At 31.7% G+C, this 18918-nt stretch overlaps 1 non-coding gene across 1 annotated transcript; it reads left to right on the top strand.

The window, feature by feature from the left end:
• The first annotated feature begins 1063 nt into the window (after positions 1 to 1063).
• On the top strand, positions 1064 to 1170 carry LOC123195376. Its single transcript, XR_006497445.1, has one exon. It is a non-coding gene; the product is annotated as a small nucleolar RNA R71 (small nucleolar RNA).
• Positions 1171 to 18918: the final 17748 nt, after the last annotated feature.

The raw sequence follows: 18918 nt of genomic DNA, 5'->3' as shown, positions 1-18918 counted from the left end.
AAAGGAATATTGATATGTATTTGCTTGAAAACATCTAAAAACTTTTAAAATTATTGATCAAGCTTTGCCTTTTGGAACCTTTGAGGAAAAGGTAAAGGTGTTGTATATTTTTTGGATGACACTTGTTTTTCAGGGGCTTCTTTGAAACTTTTTTCTTTAATAGATCTTTTTCACTAGACTTTTCAACTTCTTCTTGCTTACCCTTATCATTAGTTTCCTTCTCAATCTTACTTACAAATTCATCCAATTGTTAACCATTCTTGGTGACAATTGCCTTGCAATGCTCCTTTGGATTTTGAGATTGGCTAGGTAACTTTCCCATTTCCCTAGAATTGGAAGTACTTGCTTATTGACCCAATTATACCTCAAATATCCTATTATGTGTGGTTCATTGATCATCCTTGGTAGTGAGTTGTCTAATCGCTTCATCTTGGGCATCAACCTTTTGTTTTTAGCTAAGAATAAAATTTTTTATCATCAATTCTAGATTTGATTTTTACTTTTGAGGAGGTTAAAGATGATGTAGAAGTTGAAGGTTAGTATTTCTAGCTTGGAATAAAGATGGTTGTCTTAAATTCTATTTTGGGTTTGAAGTATTAGTTTGGTTTGACCATGCAAAGTTAATGTGGTTCCTCAAACCTGGGTTATATGTATTTGAGTAAGACTTACCCTGTCCCTTTTGGTTATAGTTGAGAAAATTCACTTGCTCATTTGTAAGCTCATATGCATAGTGGTTACCGAAATGGCATTCAAAGCTTGTATGATCTCCTCCGCAATTCTCATAACTAGAGGTTCCTATAGCCTTCATAACTAATCTCTTTGTCAATGCATCCAACTTAGCATTTACCATAGTAACTCTATCCACCTTATATACTCGTAAATGTTTTGTTTAGCTAACTCTATCATTAGGCCATCGACAATTGTTAGAAGCCATTTCTTTAATCAAGTGTAAAGTTATATCATATGTTTTACCCATTAGTGACCCATTAGCAGTTGCATCCAAAATACTTTTCAATGGGTAAGAAAACCATTATAGAAAGTTTGAACAACTAGCTAGTCAAGCAAACCATGATAGGGACACTATCTCTATAAATCTTTAAACCTATCCCAAGCTTCATATAAAGACTTGTCATTTCTTTGGTAAAAAGTGGCAATCTCATTTCTCAATTTAACAATTTAACTAGGTTGAAAATATTTTGCAAGTAAAGCTTGAGAAAAGTGCCTGTCAGGTAGTGAATATATTAGGTGCCCTAGAATCCAACCAAGCAGTTGCTCTATCTCTCAATGAAAATGGAAATAGCCTCAATTTAATTATATCTTCAAGAACCTCATTCATCTTGAAGGTGTCACAAATCTGAGAGAAACATGACAAGTGGACATGTGGATCCTCATTTTCTAACCTTCAAAATTGATTTTGTTATACCATTTGAACAATGGAAGGTTTGATCTTAAAATTGTTAGCAACCACAACAGGCGTCACAACACTAGAATAGCAATCATGTGCAGTAGGTATGGCATAATCACGAACAACTTATTGATTGTTGATATTATCCTCCACGACAACTCTTTATCTTGCTCATCTTTATCTTCTATGTCTTCTAAAGGTTCTCTTAATTTCTAAGTCAAAATCCAATAATTATAGATTTTGAGATCTGTTCATATACCAATAGAGTACCCACAAGGAAAGAGTAAAGACAACAAGAAATTAAATAGAATATAAATAAAATAAAACCCTAGTCTAGCCAAACTACAAATTATACTAATATCGAGTAAACACTATCCCCGGTAATGACATCAAAAACTTGTTGCCAATGGCTCGCAAGTATATGAGTCAATCAAGTAATATAGAAAGATTTTAGTCCTATAGGAATTGTTTGTCGAGTACTAGTTCATTTTGTAATTTAAATTAGCTAGAGAAATGAAATGCTATGGATGAAAATTAAATTAAAATGCAAACTAATTAAGTCAAAATAAATAAAAGGAAATAAACACCTAACAAATTAGAAGTGAAATACCAATATAAAGAAGCCTAAAGTTTATGATTTCACCATCAATTACTCAAAAACAGTAACAAATCCAATTAAAACCAATGATAAAATGAACTGTTGATAGTTTATTATCCTTTTTTACCAAATTCCTCTCTTAAGGTTAATTAGGCATGTTAAGATTAAAAGCTTACCTACTTTCATGGTATAATGTTAATCAAAATCCATTAATTTCTATGACAATCAATTTACCTACAAAAGATTTATATTTATCTCTAAATAAAACCCTAGGTTTAGCAAAGACATGAACTAATTAGGTATGTATTTCTCAATATCACACTTCAATCTACAAACAAACATGATATTAGGCCCTAACACCAAACAAGAAGTTAAAATCACAATTACTAAATCAAACATTTATTATCATTAATTAAAAATCAAAACCCATTACAAAATTTTTGAGAATTTATAGATTCATCATAAACCCTAGCAAAGGAAATGAGTTATTCATGACTATAAAGTTCAAACTACAAGATAAAGTTGAAGAAAAAGACATTTTGCATCAGCGAAAAAACATAATAATAGAGATAAGAAAAACTCTAAGGTCTTCTATCTCTAATATTCGATCTTCATTCGTCTCTTTATTTTTTGGAGTTTTCTCTCTCTAAAAATCCTTGGACTGCTATATTTTGGTGATAGAAAAGTAGAAAGGATAACTCTCTTTTTATACTTGCCACTTAACCCTATTTTTCTATTTTTTAAATATTATTGACGCTCAATAATTATGGGCACTAATTATGGCCTAAGACTACCCATAATTACTCTCTGCCTCTTGATATAAAGTTTTCTTATTTGCTTATTTAAGCTTCTATTTTCACTTTGAAAAGGCTTAAATGTCTCCAAAGCATCTAAAAATATAATTCAAAGTGCAAAATATGATCAAACCATCAAAATTAAATAAAACTTAAAGAATTTGACAAAATAGACTAAAATTTACTTGAAAAAACATATTATTATAACTCTATTTGTATGTATTTCATACACACATCACATGCATGTGAATTAAGCCTTAAATAAACTTGAGCTCGTACTCTTTTCCATCTTAAACTTATCTTGTGCCTACAAAAATATCATCTCTTAGGCATATCGGGCACTACTGTGTACCAGGATCTTTTTGCTTACTCTTAGGACAAACTATAGATTCTTATGCCTAATTCCCTTTCTCTTCTCTTTACATTGCTTTAAACACATGGGGTGTTTGCCTTTTGATACACAGGGGTGTGTCCCTTTATTCACTTGCACATGGCCTTTTCCTTATAGCCTCTTCTTGTGTGGCATTTTCCTCATGCACACGGGGGTGTGCTTTATGTACATAAGCGTGTGCCATTTTAGATAATTATTGCACTTTCCTTTCTAAATCTATTCTTAACCATGCCATTTTATAAGGATATGCTAGTCATTTCACCTTCACAATGGTCTTGCTAAAACTACACACGGGAAGTCTATATGTTTTAATTGATCGCTCATCAATTTATAACGCCTATTAGCCACTAGAAAACTCAACTTGAATATTAGATTTTGCACACATTGGCATATGTCCCGTACCACAAGGTCACGTGACAAGTCCAAGAAGCAAATCATAGACCTAATTTCCATCTTTGAATAATTTCTACACACTCAATCATTATTAACACATTTTTTAGCACAAAACGAAAGCCAATATACTGTCATGATAAAATTTTAGCTCAACTTAATCACCAAATTAACAACAATCACTAATCACGGTAGCACAAAAATTGAACCAAACAACAAGTAGTATAATACCATATGATATCCTTTTTTTTCGTAATACCACTAGTCATTCATCCCTTCTAATAATCCAAACATATAATTTTGCAAGTAATAAAGACCTTACTAGCAATCCAATCATCAACATAATCATCAAACAAATCATTATATATAAAGTCATACAAATCAACATAATAATGGAACTTTATCCCTCATTTCATGGAATCACATCAACATCATCATAAAAATTGATCCTATATCCATGGAAATTCCTCCTAACCATAAGAAAACGCAATTCCTACTTTCCTTTAATCTATAGAAGTTGCATTGCACAAGCAAGCTCCCTTCTCTCTCCATGCCACCAAAGAACGATCATCAAAGCTGCCAAAATGTAGTCTAGTCAATGGACTTCAATGCTTCCCTCTCTCTCTATAAAAATCGTGCTCTTAGAGATATTAACAATAATCCATAAATATAGCAATGTGTCTTTTATAAAACTGGAAACACATAATGTCACACATGTGCATGTATGCCCCATATATGATCGTGTGTCACATAATTTAAATTCTATGTGAAATCTTATTATTCGACTAACATGACAGTGATAAACGGGCATGACCTCATTATAAATGGTCATGTGTCACCTAAAACTCATACTTTGACTTTAAATTCACATACTATCATTCATATATAAAGACTATTTTGCCCTCGAAACGTATCTGTAAGTGTTACACATGTGCCCTCTTATAATGACCCTAAGGCTTGTACCTCTAAAATGAGATATTGACTTAAGAATCTAAGTTATATTATGAAAAATATGAAAGCATTTTGAGCTCATAGCTAGATAGCTCAAGATAATATGCACATGTGCCCTCTTAGATTCTTAAGGCAATATCTCATTTTATAAGTCTTGCTTCAACCTTTAGAGTTTTCAAGATTTATTATTTATTTTTAAACTATTTTTACAACACGGCTCACAACCATTCATGACTTATGAATGATCATTCATTCTTTGTTCATGATAAATGGGTGTCTTTACTCTGATGTACAAGTATTCATTATTTATCTATGAACGTCAATTCCTCCTTATATTGTTCATTTCTAGGCCTTAAATGTATTTTTGTCTTTCTACCCTATACATACTCGTTTGTGATATTTTTTCCAATGTTGTTGAATGATGGACAAACATATTGTTCAAAAAATTATGAACCATGAATTGGCATTCACTATTGTGGGAATGGTTGTTCACAATGTATAAGAATTTTGTTCCAGGTATGGGATGACCATTCATCTCAGACCAATGGTTGTCCATGACATTTAGAAATCTAGAAAATGCTTGTATAGTGCATCTAACTTTTACCAAACAATTCCATACCTTCCAACCAAACTTTAAATAGATATTTTGTATCAAAATAAGCCCAAGATACATCAACCATAATCATAACATGTTCAAGAATGTGAAAAGATTAACTACAAGCTTTCATAATACCATCTTGAACTACAATATACTTTATCCTATTTCATCAATCTTGCTAGCATCATCGTATTATTTTTACAGTCCATTATTTTATCTCATACAAATATAGACTTAAACCCTAACATGTTTGTAATTGGTTTATCAATTAAGTAGATCATACCATTATCCATATACAATTCTATTTTTAATATCAAATCATCTACAAACATACTTGAAATCTTTTGAACACACTATAGAATGAATTAAAGTATAGGCATACATAAACATACAATTAATTTTCTCAAACTACAAACAACGATTATTAACTACAAACAACGATTATTATCATATAGCATAAATCAGCCCATGATACATAAACGATACTCTTATCTACATAAATCAATCATCAGGGTATACAACACACAACTTTTAATAGTTCAGGGGCGATTCCTACTTATCTCCTTGTTCAATCAGCAAATTCTATAAGTTATCGAAACTCTTTTCTCTCTCTATGAGTTTTGCCTCAAAAACCTCACCAAGAACCACCACTTATAGTCAAAAATTGCAAAGTTAACTTTTTTCTCTCTAGTGCATGCTTCCTTTAGGGTTAAACATCTTTGTATTTGGGTAAAATATCCCCAAAATCATGAAAACGTGCCACTTTTAAACATAATTTCTATAACTGAATGAATGGGCTCTCACCTTACAAATGAATAGTCATTCATTTATTTAAAAATTGCCTACATGGCTTATCTAGCTATGTTAATGTGGAAGACTATGCATGAATGTTCATGGACTTATGAATGGTCATTCATAGTCTGAAATTAAATATTCTTATTTAATCTCCCACTCTTTATGTCCATGTCAAGCTGGATCAATTTAGGACATATGAAATGACAATTTAACCTTTATATTTACTTATGGTTGTTACAAGCGACAAGACAAAGACAGGGAAAGTTTTCCCTAATAGGTTTGGAGATTAAGGTATTCAACCTTTACCCATACTATTATCATCTCTATCTTGGATCTAATCTTTAAGACAAGTATCAAAAGAAGAGCAATGTAACACCTACAAGTACGTCCAAGAGTATTTATGTTTTTTCCTTATATTTAAATTTGATTATTTATTATTTGGGAGGAAGGACAAACGTGTATCAAAGGGGTGGACACCCATTCATGCCTTGAGAAGGGCATATTTTACATTTCATATAAAGTGCATAAAAAACAATCGTGCATGCTGAAAATGCATACCTATTCATCCGTTCAACAAATTTGAATTGGATAAAGAGTCGATTTTCTTATGATTTTAAGATATGCTTTTAGTTGTATAACTAAAGGAACAATCATGCATAAGGGAGACATAACCATTCATAGTGTTATTTTGGTAAAATAAAACAAGGCATGGGTTGTTTGGCCAATTTTTACACCATTCATATTTATAGAAACAAAACAATGACAAAGAGAACAAAGATTAGAAGCACCGAAGTGAGTGATGGATCATCAGAGATTGCCAAAAACCAAATAAAGAATGTTGCTACGACAAAAGAAAGGTAAGTAGAAGACTTCTCCCTCTTCAGTTTGAGTTTTTACTCTTTTGGATGTCATGTTTTGTACATGTTATGACTTACTAGAATGAATGTGTTAGAATAAAAGTTAATAATGATAATATGATGATGATTAAATATTGATAATGTTGAAATTTGTATATTGATATGCTTATATGTTTATGAAATATGAATTTGGATAAAAAATTGCATGATATGTGATTTTGGGAGTATGACTGATGATTATTTTGGCATAAAAACATGTTTAGGGACAAGGTAGTATAAATATAAACTTAGTGTTGGTTTGATTTGGCTAGAAAATGTTGAAATTAGTAGGTTAATGATTTCCAAATATTGATGAATGGTTGTCCCTTTGTAACGAGGATACCTGTTCATCCTCCATAAAGACAATAGTTCCTCATTCATCTAATGCACATTTGTTTTAAGGTTTAAATATGAATGGACATTAAGTATGGACACACACTTGTTCATGGTATTTTAGAATGAACAATTGAGATAGGGAAAAACGATCATGATTAGAGAGTGAGATTTAATGTTGTTAGTCTGCCATTAGTTAAAGAGTCACATGAACACCCGTTCAAAATAAGGGCAAATTTATGTGCATGGTCTGTGTGAAGGGCACAAGGAGTAATGGTTAAGGATGCTTATTCATATAGTGAGAAAAGATGATTTTATCCCTATACTATGTGATGAAAAGGGTAAGTATAAAAAGACTATAATAAAGAAAAATTAAATTAGCTAGCTAATTAGGGGGTATCCAATTGTATGGACGATGTCACAGATCTTGATTAGAGCAAATCCAAGTCAAAAACAAAAAAGTTAGAAAAAATGATGTACATAGAGATAGCCATTAGTTGAGTAAAAAAATGGCATTATATGTGAAAATAATATAACTATTTGAGATATATAGATACCTATGAGATGCATCATACGCTCAACGCTAAGATGCCTTGGCAACTCATATTTGTGTGGGGGTACATAGTAAGAAAGAGTTGCATTATATTATTCCTTACATGGTCAGTGAATGCATCACATATGTGCCTATGGTAGAGGTTATTCCATGATGGTAATTGTGTTAACTATTTTATAGCTATAAGGATGTGATAATGGAGGGACCATGATCTGATTCCTCATATGACCAAGGTATTATTACCCAAAACGTTATTAGCATTGTGTAATGTGCACTTATATGGTAGATATCTAAGATATCTTATGCTTTGACATGACATCTAGATACTGAAGTTTCATTTATTGCTATAGTCATATGAGATGATACAACCAATAGAGATATGACATAAGTACATCGAGATGAGTTGGATAGACATATGAGATGCTGAAAAACATCGATGACATCATATTGTGTGATAGAATTGGAACACTAGTTTTGGAACACTATATGCAAGGTGTCAAGAGGTCACCTACTTATTGTGTTCTTTATTGTAGTTTTATAGGTAGGCAAGGAGAGTAGCGAGACCTATAGGAAGTCAACAATTTAGCTCGAGATGTTGCATGAGTGAAGAGGCATTTTCCTTATTTTGACATTATATTGGGTGTATATGTTATTTAGGATTATGTATCTATGTATGTACTATTTTTCATTTGAAGTGGACTATAGACACACTATTATATGGTTTGTTGATTATGTTTTGACTCTTTATAATATTGAGGTATTTTGCATTTGCACATTTTTGGACACTAGAAGTAGTTAAGTGTTAATCATGTTATTATCCATTGTATGTGTTGAGAAAAGTTCAAGTTAGCTTATCTTTCCGAGTTCATATTTCGTCTAAAGGTATGTATCTGGAGAGGAATGTTACAAGTAAAACCAATAGTCTTAGATACAACCAACACACAAATAAGATTAAAGAACACTCAAGCTACCTTGCACAACAAACAAGACTATTTTAAACTAATGCAATTACCATAATATTACTCTTTTTTTAATTGTCAAAAAAAAAGAAAAAAAAAGGTGATACACCACCCTCAAAAGGCAAATGGACAAATTCACCGTCTTTTATCAAAGGGGGTTGTCGTAGTTTAAAGGGTGAACAAAGGAAGCTTCCTTAAGAAACCTGAATAGCTAAGCCATATTCTTTCTTGCTCTTGCTTGTAACCTTACCCTTCAATGCCCTTCATTTATTCACTATACATCCTAATTGATAGCCCCAAATCCATCTTCATGATAGAGTGGTTTATTCAATGCTTCTTTTGCTTATGGGCAAACTAACAATCAATAGTATGCTCGGGTAAGAGGTGAACCACCAGCCCCTTGTAAACCATTGATTTCTCTCATGTTTAAGTTCAAGGTATGTACCTGCATGAAAGAAAATAATTAAAATAAAATAATCTTTCTCCTCCTTCTTCACTTCATCTAACTCCTTTACCAAGTTCTTAACATCCTACCTTTTTTACTTAAAAAGATAATTAGGTAGCCTCCAATCCTCCATAAGTCTTATATTCCTTAAAAAGTCTTTAATCTTTGTGAGTTTTATAGCTCGATCTTTTATTATCAGTTTAATAATAGAAATGAAAGGTGAGGCATCCTCAGATCCTTTAGCAAATAGTATGTTATTTATTTATTAATTAATTTATGGTAATTAAGCTTTGTATTAAACAAAAAAAAGAAAGAGACATACAACAAGACTATGCACATCTTGTATATCTATCTAAACATTAGTTAGATAGATAACAAGATGGCAAAAACAATATACAACAACAAGTACAAACTGTCCAACATTTTCACCATCATAACCAACCACCAACTGTTAAAAAAAAAAACAACTAACAAGAAGGAGACAATATAGCAAAATCTTCAATTCATTAGTTTAAACACAACACCATCCATCCTATAAGAGCAAAAGTAGAATATGTATAGGTCTACCAAGGTTCTCTAGCTCACCAGCAAAACAAACATCAAGGAAACCACCACCAGAGGTCTAACATAGTAGGCGTACTCTAGATAAGGAAACAAGACTTGGAAGAGGAATAAACACATGAAGTAACTCAACCTACTTGATAGATTAGAGGATTTGGCTCCAAACCGTGCATTAACCATAATTAGAACTAAACTAATCTTTAGTAGCATCCAAACTGTGATTCTTCTATCCGAGATGATACCTTTCACATGCTACAAAATTATAGTAGCACCCAACATGTCCATGACTAATCTCGACTCCAACAATTGGCCAAAAGATTTTAGCTTGTTGAAAATTAAAAGACTCTAGTACTAGATTGAACATATGATCAAGACCATGTTAAAGCCATTTTTCCAAAGGATTTGGAAAACTTGGCCACCAAAGAAATCGCTCAAAATAACTAAGTACCACCTTAACTCCAAAGGTAAAGCAACCTGCAAGAAAAAAAACATGTTAGGAAAACATAATTGCATCATAATTGACATACTTCAGATCTTATCCTCCCCAAAATACACTTTGAGGTAGGCCCCAAACTTTAGCAATCACAACATTCTCATTTGAAGTGTTTATATTGGTGAATTTTCTTACCCTCTCTTTAATGATAAGTTTTATGGCTTTGATTATCTCTTCCTCTTCCTTTCCTTCATTTGCTAAAATTCTTTTATTTATTTCCATTCATATCATGTAGATTATGGCTTCCAAACTAAGCCAAAACATTTATATAGTCAACCTATGGTATAGCTACATGCTCCAATCCACTCATGCTCAAAATTTCTTCCTATATTTTCTTAGTCACATTGCATGAAAAAAAACGATGTCAAGTTTCAGCATTGTTTTTGCAAACGAAGCACATATCATTATTTATTATGCTATACCTCATAAGTTTATCGTCAGTTTGTTGTCTCCCTTTGATGGTCAACCACACAAAGAAAGCGTGCCTTGGAATATGTTTCTTGTAACACACAATTTTATGCCAGATTACCATATATTTCTTGTCCTTTAGGAGGTGTCAGGCCCAATTAATGTTTAAGGTGTCAGATCCTCTAGCTTTCGAAACAATCTTGTCATTTTCCTTTCTTAGTTTAAAGTTAACTAGATTTTTTATATCTATCAGAGATCAAGAGTTTGCCACCGGCTAATGCCAATTCTCTTCCTTGATTGTCTCCTTAGGTCAGAATCATAAACAACTCTTAACTTATACTTCTCCACAATAGGGTCATCAGGGTGTCAATTATCAAACCAAAGGGAGGCTTTTTCGCCATTTCCAATTTCTTGAAAAACACTCATTCTAAACTCTTTTCTTGACTTAAGAGGGATGTTTCTCCAAGTCCAATAACAAATTAGAAGAATGTTAAATTCCCATAAAGATTTATTTTTAAGGATATTAGTTCTCACCCATCTAACCCATAAGGAGTCATTCTTCTCCATAATATTTCATAAATTAGGTTCATATTAAAAGATAAAACAATGGACCTAAAAAATGTAAAGGAGAATATGGAGAACAAAAAGGCTTGCATGTTGATAGGTTTTTTTTTTTTTTGGCATGTTGTTGGGGTTCGCCTATGGTTATTTTTAGTAATGGAAAGTCAAAAAAAGCTATGCTTTTTCAGGTTGGAAGGATGGGAGGAGTCAAGGATACGCTCTTTATGCTAACAATGTGTTTATTTTGCTATTGGTTTTTATTGATCTTAGATTCTCCCAGAGAATGAAGGATCTAAGCAAATAAATTACCATGAAAAAGATTCTAGTTTCTTGGCACCAAATTCTCCTTAACATAAATCTACAATTCATGTAAATATCTAAAACATTTGGATTCTTAGCCATGAAAAGATTACTACTATGATGATTTAATACGAAGACCCACTCAATTTGTGGATTGAAGAAGGGGTTACAACACAATCTTTATGGACAAGTTGCGTGTTGAAGAAAGAGCCATAACATAATCTTCATGAAGAGGCAGTAGATCACTTTTTTCTAAACTAAATTCAGTCTCATCCACTTTTCACATTTAGGTTTCGTCCTGTATCAATAGATATAGGTTGTGTAGTCAGAGATGACATCCATTAGAGCTTATGATATAATTTGATTCAGCATAACCAATTAAGGGGTTATGTGGTAGTTTTCATCTTGTATTTGTTATTGAATGGCTGATTCTTTTTTGTATAGTTGTAAAGGTTGTACATCTAGGAGCTTGTGCCTTTTTTTTTGGTAAGCAAAGAGTTTGGCCTTCTTAAGGCCTATCTTAGTTTATGTTATAGATAAGTTTCGGAAGGGCGAAAATCTAGCTTTGGTATCCTTTTCTTGGGCATGCTCAAAAAGGTTGATGACTTTTGCTTCTTTCTTTCTTTTGTTAATACAAAGCTTAATTACAAAAAAAGAAAATAACAGGCTATTTGCTAAAGGATCTAAGGATACCTCACCCTTGATTTATATGATTAAACTGATAGTGAGAGATCAAGCCATGGAACTCACAAAGATTAAGGACTCTTTGAGGAATATAAGACTTATGGAGGATTGGGGATTCCCTAATTGTGTTTTTAAGTAAAGAGGGTCGGATGTTGAGAAGTTGGTAAAGGAGGAACTAGATAGAGTGAAGGAGAGGGGTTTTTTATTATAACTATTTTCTTTCTAGCAGGTACATACCTTGAACTCAAAAGGGAAAGAGAGTAAGGGTGGCCAAAGGGCTAATGGTTCACCTCTTGCTCGAGCATATTGTTGATTGTTGGGTTGCTTATAGCCAAAGGAAGCATTGAATAGATCATTCCATTATGGAAACAGATCTGAGGCTATCAAGGAAGATGTACAATGAACAAAAGAGGGGCATTGAAGGACAAGGTTACAAGAAAGAGCAAGAAGGAATATGGCTTGGCTACTTGGGTTTCTTAGGGAAGCTTCTATTGTTTACCCATTGAACTAAGACAAGTCCCTTTGATACTAGACCATGAATTTGTACATGTTGTCATTTGATAGTGGTGGATCACATTTTTTTTTTAGTAGGTAAATTGGTGGTTGGAAGAAATAATATTATGGTCATTTGTCTAAAACAGTGCAAGGTAGCTTGAGTGCTCCTTAATCTTTGTATGTTGGTCGTATCCAAGGCTATGTGTTGTTTTTCTCTTTTGGTGATGTCTATCTTATAGGTTGGATCAAAGATAAAGATAATAATGTGGCAAAAACTTTTTCTTGTTTCCTTTTCATTTCCAATACAGAGGAGACAAGAAATTTTTATCCCTTTTCATCAGAAATTTTTCTTCTCCTCCTCTTTCCATCCTCACGAATAAACTTTTTCACTTATACCTCCCCATTTCTCTTAGAAAAATAAAATAATTAAATATTTATTAGGTATCATAATATATTTGCATATTAGTATAGCTTTTTTTCAAAATACTTTGATAGACATCTCTATACCAAGACAAAACATGTTCATCATGGATTTGAGCACGTAGAACAAGAACACTCGATCCATTCCGCGTCCGCACGAAAGGCATCTCAATAACCTCAATTAATTCCTTTAATAATTTTTATTTTATCCAGCACAAGGATACAAAGATAAGAAAATTACAGCTATTTTTCATTAAGCTATCTCATCAAACCTAACCAGTACATGTCTGGGCCACGTAAGATAAAACCAAAAGTTAGAACTATGTTTTTTTGTTTCCCTTGGTTAGTGTACACATACAATATTTCAAGAGTGAGTGATTCTCTCACCCCTAATCAGAAGGAAATTAGTGCAAATAAGGAGGCTGATGATTCTGAGGCTGTCCACTCAAAGCCGATAACTACTATAGCCGCCAACACCAGAAGAACTGTAGCCACCATACAGTTGTGTTGATACTGAGGATGATGAGTACGATGAACTACCCAAATGCGAATATGAAGATCTATAGCCACTGTCTATCTTCCCATAGCTGATTGTAATTGTTTCTTTGTGATTGTTTATAAATTCCTGCATCCGCAATCAAATATGCAATAGGTAAAGAGAAGATAATCATTGTAATGCAAGGAAAGGAGTTGAGAATGAATGGGAGAGAAATGAAATGCCATTTACGCTAATCAGGAATCTGCTGAATAATTGACAAGATCATAGCTTTCTTCACACTAGAATTTTATCTTACAACTCTCAACAAACTTCTCAAGAAATTTTACCTTATCAACAATAATTATATTTTCAAGTTAACCAAAATTCAATCAAGGCCAAAAGACCAATTCCTTGACAAATTGAACTACTTTATCGCCGTAAGGTGTATGTATTAGACAAAATCTCAACTTCTTTTCCTTTTTTATTTGGAGAAGAAACAAAGAGATTTCATTAAAAGAAAAAGATAAAACAAAAATAGAAAAGTGTAGACAAGTTGTCCTCTAAATTTAGAGATCAACTAAATAAGAAGCACAAACATTTACTGATCAAACACAATGAAATTATAGTTTTCTTTCTGGGATAAAAGAAGTGAAAGGAGATAGTGGCCAGTATTTATTGCTGGTAAATTTCACATTAATCCCATGTGGCACTTAGAAGGGCAAAAATTATTCACAGTGCCTTGAGGTTTAGTCACCTGACTGGCTTTAATAACTCCCTTGGTGTCAAGAACTATTAGTTGATTTAACATTTGACCGCAGTTGACGCATAGAATTACAAAAATGCCTTCTTAATAATTTACAAATAAATATAATGACTTTTGTTATTCCTTTAATAAATGAAATTACAAAGTTCATAAATGTAATATCTAGAAATTCTTAAATAGATCTTATTTTAGATACCCTGAAATCCCTCAAAACATTTTTACATATTCATCGAGTTCTAAACTAAGGACTGCTGACCTTAAGCAGCTTGTTAAATTCTACCCATTCGGTAAACAAATCAGCATTACAGTATACATAGATTGTTTTTCTGTTTGAATTAATCTTGAAGTGTTATCAATTTTCACAATACACTTTAAATGACTGTACTATATTGATTTAGATTCTGTGAAAAAACTATGTTTTCCTTTTTTTTTTTGTATTTTTGGTTTCAACATTTTTTTTTGGGAGGCTTAGCAATTTTATTGTGTTGAAAAAAAAAACATTGCAACCGTTTTGGGATAGTATATATGTATCCAACTGCCTCCTACTCACACATGACAGGTGATTCAAACTAAATACTTAAATATAAAAATCTCATACAGCAGTATATTTCATACTTGCGAATGTATTGTACGACCTTAGAAGCAACTTGTATTTGAGAACTTATTATTATACATCTGTTAGAAATAATATAGTTGTTTTATCGCAAAAAAATATAATAATCTATCATTAGTTTCGTTGTACACTAGATTTACTTGATAACACCAACCTCTCTAATACCCAAAATAAAAGGTTATGTTATCTTTTTATGTATTCATTATCAAATCATATCCCACATGTGAATGACAAGATCAGTTAGCCAATGAATACACGTAATAAATAATTTTTCCTTTTCAACTTGAAATTCTCAATTTAAACTTAATTATTTTTCTAATCATATTTCATATAATGAATCAGGCATAACCATAGGTAATAAGATAAGATAGCAAAACACTAAAAATAAGTATCAAATAACAGTAAAAACTATAAGGGTTCTAATATGAGGTAACCCTCAGAAAGTCTCACATAGTGAGGAAACAGAGATTCATTCACTCACTACTTTTATTGGTTAGTTATGTACACATGGGATAAAACATGTGTTATAGTATATATTTTCCATTCATGTCATACATAACAACGTACAGATCTGAGTTCAACCGCTATATCCAATGTCTAACTTAAGTTCTTAAATATCTTTGAACTTGTTGGTATTTGTTAAGAACTCATATATGATATTTACAAGTTATTTGGATGTGAAAAATTCGAAGCAATCATTGTCAAATATGTCTATCAATGACCTTATCTTAATTAATCATCAAGACAACATTTCGATTTTAATAATTTTTTTCTAAAGGAAACTGTCTCATATCTGCTCACTTTCCTGACGCCGAAGACAATTGCTTATATGAGTGAGTTAATCTATAACTTGTGTAATATTTTAACCTTGTTGAGCTTCCAAAAAATAAATGATGTGTATAGAGTGAAATGCCAAAAATTTTAAGATGTATATTCAAAAATAAAATAAACTTAAATTCATGTTTTTCAATGTTGCTTCAGAAATACAATATACAAAATATACATCTTTTGGAAAAGGTTTGATCAAAGGATTAACAATCATATGATGCGTAAAAATATATTGTACATTCACTTTCCTTTTTGCAATGACGTCTTTTACAAAATTGTATTAAGTGTTGATATGTTTGGTTCTACTATAAAATTTGAGATCTTTTGTAATAATCGAAAATGAATTTGCATTGGTCTAAATCACCTCCTCAGTCATCATCTGAATAATCAACTAAATGCAAATCTGATTTCTAATATGTAATCTGTCTTACTCATGTCAAAATTCATAGATAACCAATCTTTAATAGTCATCATATACTCCAAATCACTTTCAACTATTAGAATATCATCTATGTATAGAGATAAAATTGTAAATTTATCATCTGACTTTTTCACATAAACATAGTGGTCTTAATCAATTATTTTAAAATCATAAAACATTACACTATTATAAAATTTTAAATACCACTATCTAGATGACTATTTTAGGCCATATATTGATTTTTGAAGTTTTCACACTTTGTGCTCCTAACATTTAACAACGAAACCTACAGGTTATTCCATGTAAATGTTTATGTCAAACTCTCTATTAAGGAAAGTTGTCTTCATATTCATATGATGCAACTCTAAATCTAAATGTACTACAATACCTAAAATCATACAAACTAAAGTAAACCTTACAATTGACAAAAATGTTTCTTCATAATCTACACCTTTTTGTTGAATATAGTCTTTCGCCTCAAGGCAATTTTTGTATCTATCTATTAAGTCATCCATCTTATGTTTAATTTTGAGAACTCACTTGTTGCTAATGGATTTTCATCCCAATGATAAGTCAATCAAATTCCAAACTTGATTTGTTTTCATGGATTTTATCTCTTCTTTTAATATTTCCTGTCATTTTTCCTTAGAAGATGAGAAGGTCTTTTTTTATGATTTTAGGTTCTTCAAGAGTTTTAATGAAAACCTCATTTTTAAAATGTCATTTAAATACTTTCAGATGACCACTCTTATACAATTGAGGATAATCCGAAAGTACCTAAGTGATGTTTTGAAAATGAGGTTTTCATTACAACTTCTGAAGATAATAAAAAACCTAAAACTATAAAAAAAAAACACTCTCCTCTCTTGATAAGGAAAAACGGTAGGAAACATTGGAAAAAGAGATGAAATCTATGAAAGCAAACCCAGTTTGGAATTTGGTTGACTTACCGTCGAGACGAAAACCTATTATGAACAAGTGGGTTCTCAAAATCAAACGTAAGGTGGATGACTCAATAGATAGATATAAAACTCATTTTATGATAAAAAGTTGTACCCAACAAGAAGGTAAAGATTATGAAAAATACATTTTCACCAGTGGTAAGATTTACTTCAATTCATTCGATTCTAGCTATTATAGCACATATAGATTTAGAAATGCATCATATGGATATCAAAAAAACTTTCCTTAATTGAGAGTTTGATGAAAAAATCTACATGAAACAACCTATAGGTTTCATTGTTAAAGGTTAGGAATGCGAAGTGTACAAGCTTCATAGATCAATATATGACTAATCATTCAGACAATGATATTTAAAATTTTATAGGGCTATATTGTTTTATGATTTTAAAATGATTAATTAAGACCACTATGTGAAAAAGTCTAACAAGAAGTTTGCAATTTTATCACTGTACGTAAATGATGTCTTAATAGCTTAAAACAATTTGGAGTATATGATAACCATTAAAAGTTGGTTATCTATGAATTTTGACATGAATGATACAGGTGAGACAGATTACGTATTAATAATTAAAATTAAGAGGGATCGTTCCAATAAACTTTTAGCTTTGTTACAAGAGTATTATATTTAAAAAATTCTAGAATAATTCAATATAGCAAACTGCAAACTCGTTGATACTTCTAAGTTAAAAGACAATTTATGTTTGGTTGGCCATTCAAATGCCAACTGGATTTGTGGTTTAGACCAACGCAAATCCACTTCTGGTTATATATTGAAAAAAAAAAAAAACTTACAACAGTTTTAGGACATTATATGTGTCCAACTACACCCTCAAGTCTCACAAACAGTTTATGGTGTTATGGGTCAGGTTGCTCCATCATGGGTGGCTCAAGCTTAACACAACCTCTTATAGGAACTTTTAAGATATAATATACACACTAGTCTCAAGGGGTTATGAACCCTCATCTCACATAAAAACAAGGTGCTTTAACCAGCCCTAAAATGTATTCAGATGGATTTCTATACCAATAATCTCAATGTTCTTGCATGTCTCTACCAAAGGCTATAACACTTTAAGAGTCTTCCAATATGAATACTTATCCCACAATAAAAGAACATTTGTTTGCACAGATTTATTTCAAATCAAATTTAGAAACAAACTCGATAAAAAAATTTGGAAACCTACTTGAAATTCAAAAAACTTGTATTACTCAATCCTAAGAGTCATCCTTTGCATAAATTTGTATCAACTCAAAACCATAAGTCCTTGATTACCCACAAGAAAATGAAAATACACTTAGAACCCACATAACAGAGATTACATGGCTCCGCAAATAGTAGTTATGCCAAAATTACTAGTACCCCACCAAGGTTTTTGTTGGAAAGTATAATTAAATTCCTAAGTTTAGGGATGCAATCTCATAATTTTTTTTTTAAACAGGGACCCTACCCTCCTTCACTGGAAAAATAAACCCAACACGTAGTAACTAGACCTATAGCCATTATATCAGGTACGTCAAGATTTTATTTTTTATAGCATCTCACTATTCAGTCTCAAATTAATCAGTCCAAGTTTTTCATATGAAGGATCAAGTTACTCAAACTCTAGCCTTTTACGAGAGAGTCATTTCGCTTAACTACTCAAGCTAACCCTTGGGGTTACAATCTCAAATTTAATTTATGCATTTTATTCTTTTCTAGTTTAGTTTCATTGCATTTTATTCTTTACTAGCTTTGACTGAGAAACCATGTATATATGTACCTATTCTCTATGGAATAAAAGCAAGAAAGAATTCATTCATCAATTTTTCAGTTCAGTTCTTG

Source organism: Mangifera indica, chromosome 13 (assembly GCF_011075055.1).
Source record: "Mangifera indica cultivar Alphonso chromosome 13, CATAS_Mindica_2.1, whole genome shotgun sequence".
NCBI lineage: Eukaryota > Viridiplantae > Streptophyta > Magnoliopsida > Sapindales > Anacardiaceae > Mangifera > Mangifera indica.
This window is presented reverse-complemented; position numbering and strand designations above follow the sequence as displayed.